The sequence below is a fragment of the Vicugna pacos genome, chromosome 11 (assembly GCF_048564905.1).
Source record: "Vicugna pacos chromosome 11, VicPac4, whole genome shotgun sequence".
Classification (NCBI taxonomy): Eukaryota; Metazoa; Chordata; class Mammalia; order Artiodactyla; family Camelidae; genus Vicugna; species Vicugna pacos.
In genome coordinates this window covers 57466602-57482169 of record NC_132997.1, presented here as the reverse complement: position 1 = coordinate 57482169, position 15568 = coordinate 57466602, and the positions used below count along the sequence as shown (strand labels likewise).

The following is a 15568-nucleotide window of genomic DNA, read 5'->3' as shown; positions in this document are numbered from 1 at the left end:
ATAAAGGCATCAGAATAGGCTTTACTGAGAAGATAAGATTTAGGCAAACTTGAAGGAAGTAGGAGATCTGCCTTCTGCATTCTGAGCAGAACCTGTTCTAGGCAGGATAGCCAGTGAGAATGGCCTAGAAGGGAGCATGTTCAAGGTGCAGCAAGGGGCCATAGTGGCTGGAGCACGAGATAAGAAGCAGGAAATGAAGTCTGAGGTCAGAGAGGTAACGGGTAAGTGAGGTGACGGAATGCGTGGACAGATCATGAAGGGCTATACAGCCCGTCATGAGTTCTTTGGCTTTTACTCTGAGTGAAAACTAGAGCCCTGCAGGTCTTTGAGCACAGGACCTGATATGATCTGCTTAATGGGTCTCAGCTGCTATATTAAGAACAGACTGTCAAACAGCCATGCGTGGAAGGAGGGAGACCAGTTGGTAAGATTTAAGTGCAGTAGCCAGGGGAGAGATGCTGTAGGTTTAGATGAGGGCAGTAGGAGTGAAGATGGTGAGAAGCAGTCAGATTCTCAGAAAAAATTCACATAGAAAAAAGCATCAACTTACATGAGGACAACTTTAAAACATTATTGAAGGACACAAAAGAACACTAACAAATGGAAAACATAACATATCCTAGGATAGGAAGACTCAACATTATACAGGTGATAATTCTCCATTAATTAATTTAGAAATATAATGTAATTCCAAGAAAAATACCAACACTTTGTGAGGATATTTAAATTAGACAGATCAATTATTATGTCTAGTGGAAAGACTGATAAATTTGACAATAAAATGAAAAGAAATATCTTCATGGAAAAACATATCACAGAGTGAAAAGATAAATGACAAATTTGGAGAAAAATTTCCAACTGATAGAACTAGAGTAATCTTCTTAATATACAAAGAGCTCCTACATATAAATAAGCAAGTCAACAACTCAACTGAAAAATGGACAAAGAAAATGGATGAGCAGTTAAAAGAAAATACAGATGAACTTTTAAACATATGAAATGATTCTCAATTCACTCCAAATTAAAAAAAAAAGTAAAAACACAATGTGATACCTTTTTCATTTATGTGGGCAAAGATCAGAAAATTTGCTAACATGCTGTTGGCCAAAGTCTAGAAAATAGGCATGTTTATTCATCGCTAGTGGAAGTGTAAACTGTTATTACCTCTTTGAAAAGTAATATGAAAATTTACAACTACATTAGAGGCACAACAATTAAAGTGTCTCGAATGCCCTTTGAGCTAGAAATCTCCAGGACTTGTTCTATAGACATATACTTCCACTGGAGTGAAGTAAATGAGGTACAAGAGTATTCACTGTGGTATTGTTTTGACTACTGAGAAATTAAAAACTGCTTAAATGTCTATGGAAAAGGTACTGATTAAATAATGTACATTACAGCATGCAGGAGAATGTTATACAGCTGTCTAAAACAAGGCAGTGACACATAGTGAAACGGAAAGCTGTCCAATATATATTAAGTGAGCAAAAAAGAAGTAAAATAAATCATTGTGTAAAACATGCTAAAGTTTGTTAAAGGTATACATATGTGCTGTACATTCCTAGAATAAGGGAAATGGCAGTTTCCTCTCAGAACAGGAACTGAGCAAGTGGAAGAGACTTGCTTTCCCCATATACACATTTTGAACTTTTTACCATATGCCTGATTTACTGATCCAAAAATACAAGTGATTTTTTAAAAGTCAAAGTAGATGTGAGAAAAGCACAGGCAAATTGATTAGAAAAGATAAAAAAAATTAAAGGCTTAAGGGTGTCATGATGATTGTCTGAAGTGAGTTTGAAAGTGAAACAAGTCAACACTTAAACGGAACAGTTTTGAATTCTGCAAATTCACCTGAAATCCACCAGATGGCACAAGAAAATACAGCGTGAACAACACTGGAGAGGTTGGTGCAGGTAACAAATAGGGGTGGTGAGAAACAAGACTCATCAGAACAGAGGCTCGCTCCAGACCAAGTCCCCGTATATGCAAATTCTAGTCTAGCCATGGTCCCTAGGGGCATGATATTGTCACACGCCAGACAGGCGATGCTGGGCAATCACCAAGCAGCGTTGTAGATCAGAAACATGGGATTATCAATTTATCACCATCTCTGCATGAATGGTTTTTTAAACGTTCACTTCTTCAGTATAGAAGTCTTTTTCTTTTCTTCTCTTTAATCCATACTTAATGTCTTATGAAAAGAGGTATTTGTTTCTTGCTAAGCCATGTTTCTTTAATTAAAGGAGGAGGGTTGGGAGAGGTCTGCTGGAAAAGGGGAAAACTCTGGTTTCACAATATGCACTATTTATGAGGGTGCTCTGCTGTTGAAACCTATTAGAGGCCAGCCCGGCCAGGTTTGCCTCTTGCCCTCCCAGGAGACAATTACTGTCCTGCATAACAATTTGAAGCAAATATCGGATGTGGTTGAAAGAACAGTTATGGCCCTCTCTCCGGCAACCGTTTCTGCTTAGATTTCTTAATTGTTTCCACCACTTCCTTTCCTCGGCTTGTGGTCCTCTGGGTTCTGCAGGATCCTAAGTTTTAATCAAAGCCTCCCATCCCTTCTGGAATTCACATGTGCAAGCAGTCACTTCCTGGATCCCGGAGAAGTGTGCAGCACCTTAGAGCAGTGCTTTCAGCCACATTCGTCCAGTGCACATGCACTTGAAGTATTCACGATGCCACACCTTCTCCTTGACCAGGAGAAAGAAGGTGCAGCTGGTCCAGGCTGCCCCTTGCCTCCCCGTCAACACAGCTTGTGCTGATTTGTTCTTAGTCCCTGATGGGAGGGTCTTTGCCAGTTGCTTTTTCTTCTCACCTTCTTTCAGGTTTGTCTCAGGTGTTGCCTTTAGAAGATATTGCCTGGTAAACTGGACATTAAAGAAAGGAACTGACACAACATTGTAAAATGATTATAAATCAATAAAAAATGTTTAAAAAAAAAGAAAGGTACTGGACAGGACCAATTCTTTAATGGTGCAGTTTTCAGCACTGACATACCCAGGTAGGGAGGTATCTGGGGGACACTTAAGAGTTACCACACTGGATAAACCACAGGTTTTTTTCCCACTATAATGAGAGACCAGCACTGTTATCCATAGCGCCTCTGACCTGCCAGCAAGATGATGGAACTGAAGATGTTGGGGCAGCCTGGGCCAGGTGTTAGTGTGCAGGACTAGGAATCAGGTGAGTCTAAATCTCAACCCTGTGACCTCAATTTAGGAACATAGTTACTACCTTGGGCCTTAGTGTCCTCACCTCTGCCATGAGGGTGACAGTATCAGTCAAGCCCACCTCAAAGAACTGTTGCAAAGAGGAATAAAATTAAGTGATTTATTTAAAAGAATCTCAAGGTTCTACATGTTATGCATATGTGGGATATCAAAACAGCAACTAAAACCATGGTGGACATAGCTTATGTTTGAGAGATATGTTGGCAAAAAGTTACAGCTGTGACAGGAGCTATGAAACATTTAGATGGTGAATTTGGATATGAAGCCAATAGAGCCTGAATACGTGACACAGCTGAGGCCGTAAGCTGGACAATAAGTCACTGTTATTCCCTCTGACCTGAGCTCAAGGCAAGGAAAGCTCCTTCTGCCAGAGGTAAAGAGCTGGCTGCCTTTTAGGCAGTTGAGACCTTTTAGTTAAAACATCATACAAAACGTTAATAGAGGCATTGCATCAGTGTTCCTTGCCAAAGAATGACAAAACAGAATCAAATACTTGTATTTCCCTAATTGTGTCTAAACAGTTCTGAGCAGCTGCCAGTTCTGTATCCTGATTCTGTGTTTTCCAATGGATTTGCAAAGGTAGGTATTAACAAGTCTGGAATTGCACACATAGTTCTCTCCAAACCGCTTCTTCTGCCAGAATCATCATCTATGCAAACCACCTCCCTATACTCTTCCATAGTCTGTAGCAGAATTTTATGTTTTTTTCAGAGAGCACCCTTATTGCTCTCTGCACTCTGCAATACAGATAATACACTCTGCAATATAGATATTACGTCTCTTTTACAGATGAAGGCATAGGCTCAAAGAGATTTACTGATTTTTCCACAGTTGTAGTTTGTAAACTGAAGCCAAAATTAGGACTTAGACTTATATTGCATTCCTCCTTTAGCAGCACCACGTTGTAAGTCCCAATAGTCCCAGAAACAAAGGTAGTTCATCATGCTAAATGGGAGAGACAACACGTGGCATCTGTCATGTAGCATTTAGTCACAATGCATTTGCTGCTCTATACTAGCTTTTCCAAAATGTGTTGGAATGTGTAACCCCTAAGACTGCAAAAAAAAGTATTCCCTATTCAAATATGTCTGAAAAATGCTGCATATTATACTCCCTGTTATTCCACTATGTGCACATTAGTGTTTTAAAGGCCTTGAGAAGTCTGTTTTACCTTGTTTGACACTGTATTTCCCAAGGCTATAAAATTTGGGCACAGACTTCTTCATATAATATCTATTAAAATCCTGTGGAATTAGTGTACCATGCATGGAATACACTTTTGGAGACATATAAAAATCATTTGAGGTAAGCTGAGAGAGAGAAGGTAATCAGAGGGGATATAAATTAAGAAAAAGTATGAGGAAAAAAGGGATAGCCTGATTGAAAGATTCGAGTAGAAGTCTGTGAGCTAGGTTCTGTGTGCCTGTGTGCCCTGCCTCTCATAGCTGCTCATGCAAGTAGTTACCCTGAACCTCTTGGACTCAGTTTTCCCGGCTTTGAACTGAAGGGGTTTGCCTGGGAGATCTCTAGAGCTGTTTCTCACCATAGTGATTAGACATTTTTTCGTAAGAGATCCTGAAACTCTGTGAACATTTTTATTTCTAACCTTTTACTTTGATGCACCTTGAAACCTACAGAAAAGCTGTAAAAAGTGGCACACAAAGAACTTCCATACACTCTTTCCCCAAATACATCCACTGCTTACATTTTCCCTCATTTGCTTTACTGTTCTATCTCTTTCTCTCATATTCTTTTTCCTGAACTATTTGAGGTTAGGTTGGAGACATCATGCCCTTTTACCCTTAAATGCTCCAGGGTGAATTTTCTAAGACTTAAGACATTCTCTTATATATGTGCAGTACAGTTATCAAAATCAGCTACTTAACATTGATACAATAACTACTTCACAGTCAACAACGAAATTTCATCAATTCTCCCAATAATGTTTTTATAGCTACTCTTTTCTTTCCCTGGACTCCACTACCTTATTAAAATGGGCAAGGTTAAGTTTATAATCGAAATCATTGATCCACCTAAAATGAAGTAAGTGGATCATCCCATTTCCCTTTTTCTCTTGTTCTAGCACTAGATAAATGGTGGAAGAGACAGAAAGAAGGGTGAAAACTTTTTGAAAAGCATTAAGAAATGAACTTTGCAAAACAAAAGAAATAAAAGCAAAAAATAAACAAATGGGACCTAATCACACTTAAAATTTGTACACAGTAAAGGATACCATCAACAAAATGAAAAGACAATCTACAGAATGGGAGAAAAATATTTGCAAAAGATGCGATCTGCAAAGGGTTAATATCCAAAATCTATAAAGAGCTTGTACAACTCAATATCAAAAAACAAACAACCCAATCAAAAAATGGGCAGAAGACCTAAATAGACACTTTTTCAAAGAAGACATACAGATGTCCAGCAAGCATATGAAAAGATACTCTACATTGCTAATTATTAGAGAAATGCAAATCAAAACGATGATGAGGTATCACCTCATGTTGTCCAAATGGCTATTATCAAAAAGTATATAAATAATAAATGCTGGAGAGGGTGTGGAGAAAAGGGAACCCTCCTACATTGTTGGTGGGAATGTAAATTGGTGCAGCCACTATAGAAAACAGTATGGAAGTTCCTTAAAAAAACTAAAAGTAGAGCTATCATATGATTTAGCAATTCCACTCCTGGGTATATATTTGGAATAAAAAGAGAAAACTCTAATTCAAAAAGGCACATGCACCCCAATGTTCCTAGCAGCACTATTTACAGTAGCCAATACATGGAAACAATCCAACCCAAGTACCCATCAGCAGATGATCAGCTTTAGAAGATGTGGTATGTATATGCAATGGAATATTACTCAGCCAAAAAAGAATGAAATTTTGCCATGTGCAGTAAAATGGATGGACCTAGAGAATATTATACTCAGTGAAGTAATTCAGACAGAGAAAGACAAATACTGTATGATATCACTTGTATGAGGAATCTAAAAAATAATACAAATGAATCTATATACAAGACAGAAACAGACTCACAGACATAGAAACAAACTTATGGTTATCAAAGGGGAGAGGAAGGAGAAGGGGACAAATTAGGAGTATGGGATAAACAGATACTAAAATAGATAAGCAACAAGGATTCACTGCATAGCATAGAGAATTATATTCAGTATTTTATAATAGCCTATAATGGAATATAATCAGAAAAAATAACTGAATCATTATGCTGTACAGTTGAAACTAACACAATATTGTAAATCAACAATAATTCTAAAAACTTTGGTTTGGTTTGCCTATTGAGCTGTACAAGAACAAATGCCTCTGTGTTGATTCTGAGTTAAAAGACTGAAAGTCTTTGAGATTTACAATGACAAAAAACTGTTTGGATCATCATGAAAATCAGCACTTTCTGGAAAAAAATTTGTCATTCACTCCTTTACTCATTTTCACTGTCAATATATATCTCCTTAACTAATTGTAAATTCTTTTGAATTGTATCTAGCAGTTTCAAGGCATGGTAAGAAACCTGGTTGGCTAGAGAAAGTTCATGCAAGAAAAGAGTGAGAGGTGTGCTTAGAACGGTAGGTTGGATATATGCTTTGAATACTTCAATACTTCACTTATGATCTTATTTTATTTTTTCCCTAGAGAGAAAAATTACATCGTAATCTTCCAGCACTGAAGGGCAGCTGAAAGAGCACAGACTTTAAAGTCCTGGGATCAAATTGCAGTTTGGCTACTTATTAGCTGAGTATGTCCTTTAACCCCTCTGGACCTGATTTATAAAACGCAGATGTTAATAACGCAGACTCAGCGGTGGGATTCAATGAACTGACATATACATGGCATATTCCTCTCCTATATTGAATGCTAAAAGTCTAATATCAACTTACAAGGGTTTACTGCTTACCTAAGACCTACAACTTGGGGAGGAGGAGTTACAGGAATAGGAACAGCATGATACTATAAAACACCTCAGTAATGGCAGTTTTGACATTTCAGCCTGGAGTTTTATTAGGATTTATTTCCCTCTTACATATATTTGGTTGCCACTCTCTTTACTCTTTTTTTTTTTTTCCAGATTTCTTCAGTCTGATTGGAAACCTTGAACACAACAATCTCAGTTTCACAGTAAAGAGTTTGACTGCAGGTGCTGAGGAAGTGGAGCCAAGGGTCTCTTCCTCCGTGACGAGAAAGGCTGGGGCAGCTGCTAGGAGGAAGCTGGTTGTAAAATTGGTATGTGCGTGTGTGTGCACAGTTTGAAAACCACCCTTTTCTTGTTCCATCTTTTGGAGAAATTTTCACTCTCCTCAGAGATCCAGAGGAATTTTGGCTAAGTGAGGTGTCGATGGGAAACCATTATTGTCTGAAGCCAGAGCTGAGACTGGAGGCCAAAGGGAAGCACCATTTCAGGAATCACAAATGTACTGTGTCTTTGGCTCTGGAAAATTAATTCCAAAAGGCCTGTGTAGCCACCATTCTCATCCTTCTTTTAAAAAGCAGACAGTAGACACAGTCAGCAACAGCCGACAAATGCCAAGTATATCTAAATCCATCATCTCTAGGCACAGGTTAGTTGATGTAGAGAGAAGCTAGCAGCCCTGAACCATTCTTTTGACTATAGGTGGGGGACAAAATAATAAAGGGAGGAGGGTAGGAACAAGAAGAAACAAAAATGATGAATGGGAACCATTTTTTAAGGGGCTCTCGAGGGAAGCAGTGGTTCCCCCGCACCCCCCCACCAACCAGTGTAGACTTGCTTGACACAATGACTGGCATTTCCGTTCTCAGGTGGGAATACTCCAAGTAAGAAACTTGCTCGTGTAACTGTGTTTTTATGGACTCGTGTGATACATCCGATGAATTGAGTTGATTCATTCTTTAACTTAACTGGCAAGATTTAATGGTTCACATTGAAAGCATGAATAACCATTTTGTTCCTTGAATGACTCCAGTTTAATGCTCCTGATGTCAGTGTATTTTGCCCAGGGTAAAACTGGCTATATGAATTATTCACTGCTTGATGGAATGAATGGGGCCATGTTTGCCCACAGAATGTTAGCTGTGGTTATCTGACACGATGGGGCACAGCGGATGCCTACAAAGGACAATGGATAATTTAGAATGTTGTTCCAGGGCTCAGCTTTGCAGTTAAGATCTTTATAGAATGCATAGCACCTTTTTGTCTTGTGCCACACATCACGATGGCCTCAGTGAGCCAAGAAACCCTTGGCCTTTAAAAAAAAAATATCTAAGCATGGTTCTGCAGTGAACACTTTTGTCTTTGGTTAAATCTTAGTTAGTAGGGTGTGGGAGGCTGTGAGGAATGGAGAAGCACTTAAGAAGAATTTAAAATAAATAAGGAAATTGGTAATTTTCATTATGATGATTTTACCAATGTGAAATATAATATTTTTGGTGAAGGAAAAACAATGTATGACTGATAATAAGCAATCTTAACTTTTATTTTAGGGTGAAAGTGATCCAGATCCCTCTGGCTTAAGAGCATTTAGGGTGAGTTATCTCCCTGACTACAGTGCCCAACTTTCCACTGACATGCCTTTGGTTGAATAAGAATGATTTACAATCTGGAGAGACAGTTAATGCAACTTAGTGGGAGCTGATAAATGAGCCACTGAGTTTACTTATACATATAAATGGGGCATTAATCTTGACTTTGAGTTTCCCCATTGGGTTCTCTTTATAACCATTTGTGACATTGTGAGTGACAGAAAGAAATGATTGGCAAGTTTTAATGGTTGGCAAAACTTTCCTAAATGTCTTTAAACTTTACAGAAGAGATAAATAAGCCTTGAAATTGAAATACAGATTAAATTGGCTTCCATCCTTTCCTTATTTACAGCTTAATGGCAGGCAACTTGTTAAATTAGCACATGCATTCAAAACCCACCCTGAGACAAAGCTGAAATCCCAGGTGGGCTTTGGGTCTCTCTGCAGCTGTGTTGGTAACTCCAGCAGGGTCTTTATAAATCCACTGGAAAAAATGTCCACCCGTGGTTCAAACAGCTCTGGCCAAGAGATGTAGTACTTGGCTGCAGGGTTCCATCCCTGTTGTGGATGAAGAAGTAATTCTCCGAGAAAGGAAATCAAGGACTGGGAAGACACCTGTAGGTAGGCTGAGTAATAGCTCCCCAGAGACATCTGCAACTAATTCTCAGAACCTGTGAATACTATATGGCAAAAAGGACTTACAGGTGTGATTGGATTGAGGCTCTTGAGATGGGGAGATTATCTTGTATTATCTGGATGGGCCCTAAATGTAATCACAAGGGTCCCTGTATGCAGGAGCCAAGAAGGTCAAAGGAGGAAGTAGGAGAAATGATAATGAAAGCAAGAGGTTATAGAGATGAAAGGATGGAGGCATGAGCCAAGGAAGGCAAGAATCCTCCGCAAGCTAGAAAAGTCAAAGAAACAGATTTTCCCCAAGAGCCTCCAAAAGGAACCATCCCTGCCCACACTCTGACTTAAGCTTAGTGAAATGATTTTGGACTTGGGGCCTCCAGAACTGTAAGAGAATAAATTTGTATCCCTTTATGCTACTAAATTTGTGGTAATTAGTAATGGCAGGAATGGGAAATGAATCCAACACCCAAAGGGTATCCACTTCATAAGATTCATTGTTATATTCCTGCTCCTTAGCCCCTACATCAGTTTTAAAGCCCAATTTCATGGTGTTATCCTACAAAATCTTGTTAGTTCACTGTAAAATTCTGTTGAAATACAAAGAATCATGTCACTTCCTCTGAATCAGAAGACTGTGTTTTTGGAATCACTACACTCAATAGGGAGGTCTATGTTTCCAAAGAGAACTGAAGCCTTTCACTTTACATATGGTAAGGCTCAAATAATTATTGATGCAAAGATAAATAAATGACCACAGGAAAAAAAGTTATTGAATATCAACAAGAAACTCAACCGTTTCTGTTCAGTGTTAAGTGACTTTCAGTGCTAAATCTCACTGTTAAAAATAACGAATGGGAAAATTAACCCCTGGATGCTAAATTAATCCTTGTTGTCATTTGAGTCTAATAAAAATGATCAAGGTAAATTTGATTTTGTCCTCCAAAATGACTCTGAAGTTTTTTGGAATATGTCTGCAAAAGATGCATTTTCTTTGTACTTTATTTCCCCCTGCATTAGTATCGACTAGATCACGTCACCACAAAAATTGACTTTGTAGGAGGAAGCACGTCAGGTTCATTATGAGTTGATCCTTCTGGTCCTGTAGTGAGATGTAGTGTTTGGTTTTCAATTCTCAGATATTTTACCCATTTCTTAATGTAGGGGGGGAGAGTTAGACAATTACGTAAAAATTTAAAGTCTCAAACTTTTATTGACAAACTCCATGTCTTTTCTGATCTTCATTCTCCTTCAATAATGTCTCTAGCATCTGACACAGCCGATCACTCTGCCCATCTTGAAACTTCCTCTTTTTTGATTCCTGTACCTTTGCTCTTCCCTGATTTGCCTCCTCTCTGTCCAATTGTTCATGCAGCAGCTCTGCTTCCCAGGTTTCTCTTTAATTGTAGGCATCTCCCTAGTCCCAATTCTTACTATCTGCTCTTTCTTCTCAGTGGTCACTTCCATTTTGATGACCACTCAAGATTCTTCTTTTATCCTGATCTCTAATCCAAAATCTAAAACTAACCATCAGACACTGCTACTTGGGTAGTTCATTACCTTTAATAAATCCACAACCTTCAGCATGTACCAGAGTCTCTTCTGTTCCAGGATCCGATCCATGCGCATGCTTTTCCTTTTGTCTGACATTCTTTCTTCTTTTTTCTTTGACTATAAAACTACTGCAGGTCACAATTTAAATGCACTTCCTTATGGAAGCATTCCCTGATTACACTGACCAGATCAGATCCCCATTGTAGGGTCTCTTAGCACCTGGCAGAAAAAAAAAAAAAAAAACTTTAAATCTCTCTTTGAGAAAGAAAAATATGAAAAAAAGCTTGTTCCCCTTTGAGAAGGAAATCAATTTCAAATAAAGGGAAATCATGAAGCACATCAATTGGGATCAAAAACTTTTGTTTTTCAGAAACCATGATGCAAAATGCTCATAGAGAAGCTGAATTTACAACTTTGTGAGCTAAATCAGAGGTTTTGTTAGATGACTCAGTGACTAAGCAAAGGTCCTAAGTATGGCCAAATGTGATGTACTCTGCTCTCTAGCATCCAAAGTTGTGATACAGTTTTAAGTCAGAGCTTTACCCATATGACATTTAAACATCAATGTTTAGATAACTGTGGAAAAAAATCACAAATCATGGCTAGTGTAGAAGATGATGACTGTTCATGAATGGTACCTATTTTTAACCAGTTTAGATATAACTAAACTTGAAACCAACTCTTGGGTTTTTAATAACTACTTTCTCTCCTATTGCTCATCTCTTTATTCTGCCACACAAAGTGATTAAAAAACAGCTCTACTGTGATATAATTCACACACATTAATCCATTTGATGTAGAAATTTCAATGGGTTTGAGTATATTCACAGAGTTGTGCAACCATCAGCATCATCAATTTTAGTACATTTTCATCACCCTGACAAGAAATTCTACATATCTTAGCTGCCATTCCTTAATCTCCCCAACCCCCAGCCCTAGGCAACTACTAAGCAGCTTCTGTCTTGATGGATTTGGCTATTCTGGACATTTAATATAAGTGGAATTGTACACTACATGATGCTCTGTCCAACTTCTTTCATTTAGCATGTTTTCAAAGTTCATCCATGTTGTAACATGAATCGGTACCTCATTCCTTTTTATAATTGAATAATATTCCATTGTATGGATGGGCTACATTTTATTTACCTACTCATCAGTTGATAGACACCTGTGTTGCTTCCACTTTTTGGCTGTTGTGAATAATGCTGCTATGAACACAGGCTGATTTCTGAGCCCTGAGAACTGCTTGCTCCTTTTTCTCCTCTCTGTAGTCATTTAAAAATAAAAAGTGGCTTGAACATTTCTAAGTTTGAAACTACCACACAAAATGTTGGTTATTCTTTGATGACTCTACAGAATTTATTACTCCTATTATATTACATATAAGCTATACAGAATTATCTATGTAATGTTGGTCTTTTCCCCCATCTGTGCACTCCATGAGGACGAGGATCACAAGTTTGCTTGTCCCTGTATCCCTGGCACCTTGCCCAGTGATTGACATGTATTAAATATTTCTTGACTGACTAATTTTGCCTAACCCCAACCTCATATTGGCCTCTCATCTCAAGTTCCCCATTTCTATAAACAGCATTACTGTTATCTCAGTCACTTAACATCCAAGTCAGAGTTGTATTTGACTCTTCCCTTTTTCACTTCTTCCTCTATATCTGATCAGTCAGCAATTTTCTGGAAATTTTTTTCGAAGCCATTCTCAGCACTGGTGTGTCCATTGCTTTCTCTCACACTACCCAATCTAGACCCTCAAACTTGACCTCCCTGCCTTCTTTCTCTCCTACTTCTAAGGTTTTTTTGTAGAGAGTTCTCAAAGTAGTCTTCACAAAAACCAATTCTATCACTTCATTTGCCTCTGAATTAACATAACAGTGGCCACAATAATGTGGCCACTGGCCACAGAATAGAAGCCCTCAACCCAAAGTTGGAAGACTTCCATAACATGATTCCTTATATTATACGGCAAGTAGCTGTTTCAGTTTTCTCTGGTACTACCTGGTCCTACTTATCAGAAGACAGACTCTGCCTACCTAGTCTAGCCTATTGGTTAACTGGAACTAGATTATTGGATCAACTGCTTAATATTGTCTTGGAAGGCAAATACTAGCAATTTGGAACATTTTTATGGCCAAGCCTCACTGACCAGTACAAAGATATATTTGATTCACTAATGTCAAATCAGTGTATTGCAACTGAAAACACATTAACCTCGATTTTTCCATATTCTTTCCCAAAGGTGAGTAACTTACAAGAACATTCCATAGGAGATTCCCTATATATCGGAACTCCCTGCTTTTCTGTTATAGAGAGGATCATAAATGGACCATTAGTAAACCTCCCATGTACTGTGTTTTATACAAGCTCATACCTTCCATGGCACTTGCTGTGGTGCCTTGTATATTGTAAAAGCAAAGACATGGAGAATATTGTAATTTGTTTTTTTCTTAGCAGAGAATTTCTCTCCCCACTGCTTAAGCCAGCAATGTTTGTTTTTGTTAGGGTAATAATAAGATAAGCCATTTGGGTTTGGAAATGACATCCTCACCCCAAGGGGAATGCTGGGATAAACACAGCTGCTTAAATGACTTCCAGAGAGCTTTGGCCTGGTTCATTATACCTGCTTTTGCTTTGCCTTGTAGTGCATATCCCTTTAGGGTTACAGCTCAATTGTCTGGGACCATACCAGAGATTTGGAGAATTGGTTCTGATGGGAAAGGGAGACCCAGGAACTGGTATCTTAAAAAAGCTATGGGAGAAAATAGAAAAGGTTCAAAAAGGAATTTATTGAGGTTGCTTTCCATGCGGTGTACAGTTAAAACCTTTTCCCCTGTGGGCTCACAAAAGCTTCAATAAGAGCTACATTGCTTGCTAATGCTTAGTGAGGTAGATTTACTATTTGGGGCTAAGCCTATGCTGAGTTAGACCTCAAAGTCTGTATAAGACAATAACCGAGTCTGTTCATGGGAGGACAGCCATACAGGGCTCAAATATACATTAGGTAAATATGTATTAAATTGATGTGTTTGTCTTGTCTTCCCATGAAATAATACTCCCCATTACCTCTAGATGATTCATAGAGAAGGTGTTTAATGATAACTTGCTGATTAGGAATGTACTGTAATTCTAATTTGTTTTTAAAGTAGGAAGGGAAGAAAGTTTCTTAAGCACCTTCTGGGTATCCTCTTTGTAGCAGATTTTCATATTTAATCTCATTTAATCCTTACAATCTTGTAATGCAAATATCTTTAGTATTATCTGAATGATAATTACCTTCATTTTCTAAATAAAAAAAATTTAAGGCTCAGTGAACTTAAGTAACTTGCTCAGATGCATGCCACTAGGAAGTGACAGATATGGGATTCTAACCCAGATCTGTTTTACCCCAAAGGCTTCTTTGAATTATTACATAAACTACCATGAAAGACTGGGGGGGGGGGGATTATATTGTACAAAGACAAGCTCCTTGATATTCTTATTCCCCATACATTATTCATTTTCCTATTGTATATTAATTGTGTAGCAATGATTGGAGAATCTTGTGCTTGCTGGAATTTTTTTGCAGCATATTCTGGATTACAGTAGTTAAATATATCTTTTAATTTGAAGAACCACCCCCTAAACTGTCTCTAATATATATGCCACAGGTAGGTTAACAGCCTAGCTTTACTTTGCTATCACAAAGATAGAAGTCTTGACCTACTCCTGATTATTTTATTTCCATTAGTAGAGAGTTGGGGAAAAAACTCTGGCCCATTTTCTTTAACAATCAGCTGTCTTCAGGTTTACTGAACAACAGCCTACCTCAAAAGTTAGAGCTTGCAATAACTGTGCATACTGAATATGTTATGTCACTGGGTAGAAAATTGAGCTATTTTTCAACAATACCCTCTTGAAATAGCAACATGAAAAACTGAGTTTTTATTTCAATTCTCAATGATGACAGTAGCTTCCTTCTTTCAAGATGGATTATTTGTTAACAAGTTACAAGCATGTAAAACTGCATACTTCTGGTTACAAGAGAGAGTCATTGTCTAATGGTGCCCATTCAAGAATGCAACCACAAGTCAAGGCTGTCATAAGACCAAGCTACCATTATGGTTCCTCAGTGACATCCAGTCCAGTAAAAATGCCATTTTCAGAAGCCAGTTACCACCAAAGCAGTGGTGGATTTTGTGGTTGGTTTATTCAGAAATTGTTCTTGGGGATCTTGAGAAAAGAATCTAACTTCTTCAGTAATTAGTGTGTTACTACTAATTTAAGCCAGATTTAGTTTTCTTTTGAACATATAATGTACTTAAATATGTCTGAATACCTGTGTTGGCTGAAAGAAAAAGTTACCTCCCAAGATAAATAGATCAAGAAAAACAAGTCAAATGACTATGTGCAGATCTCATTTGTCCAAGTAAAGATCCTTGTTTTACTGAATTAACTGGCCCATTTTTGCTTAGTTACTGTTTAAAAGTTCTTCTCCAGGCCTACACGTGCACAGAGACTCATCTCTGAAATTGTGTTGAACTCCCTTAGCTTTGCTCAATCTTTTTTTCAATTTCATTTAATAGACACCTATGCTATGGTGAGCGCTGCCTGGGTAAAATTTGAATGCATTACTGTTTTAGGAAT

General features: G+C 38.1%; 1 long non-coding RNA gene across 16 annotated transcripts in view; it reads right to left on the bottom strand.

Moving 5' to 3' along the window:
- The window catches only part of LOC107034545 (uncharacterized), a 428538-nt gene that overhangs the window by 156255 nt on the left and 256715 nt on the right, over window positions 1–15568 (bottom strand). For 2 of the 16 annotated variants that reach the window (XR_012077426.1, XR_012077427.1), the window contains one exon: window positions 10940–11152. The exons of the other annotated variants lie outside the window; for them this stretch is intronic. This is a non-coding gene — a long non-coding RNA (uncharacterized lncRNA). The remainder of the gene's footprint in view (window positions 1–10939; window positions 11153–15568) is intronic. 16 annotated transcript variants of the gene reach the window in all.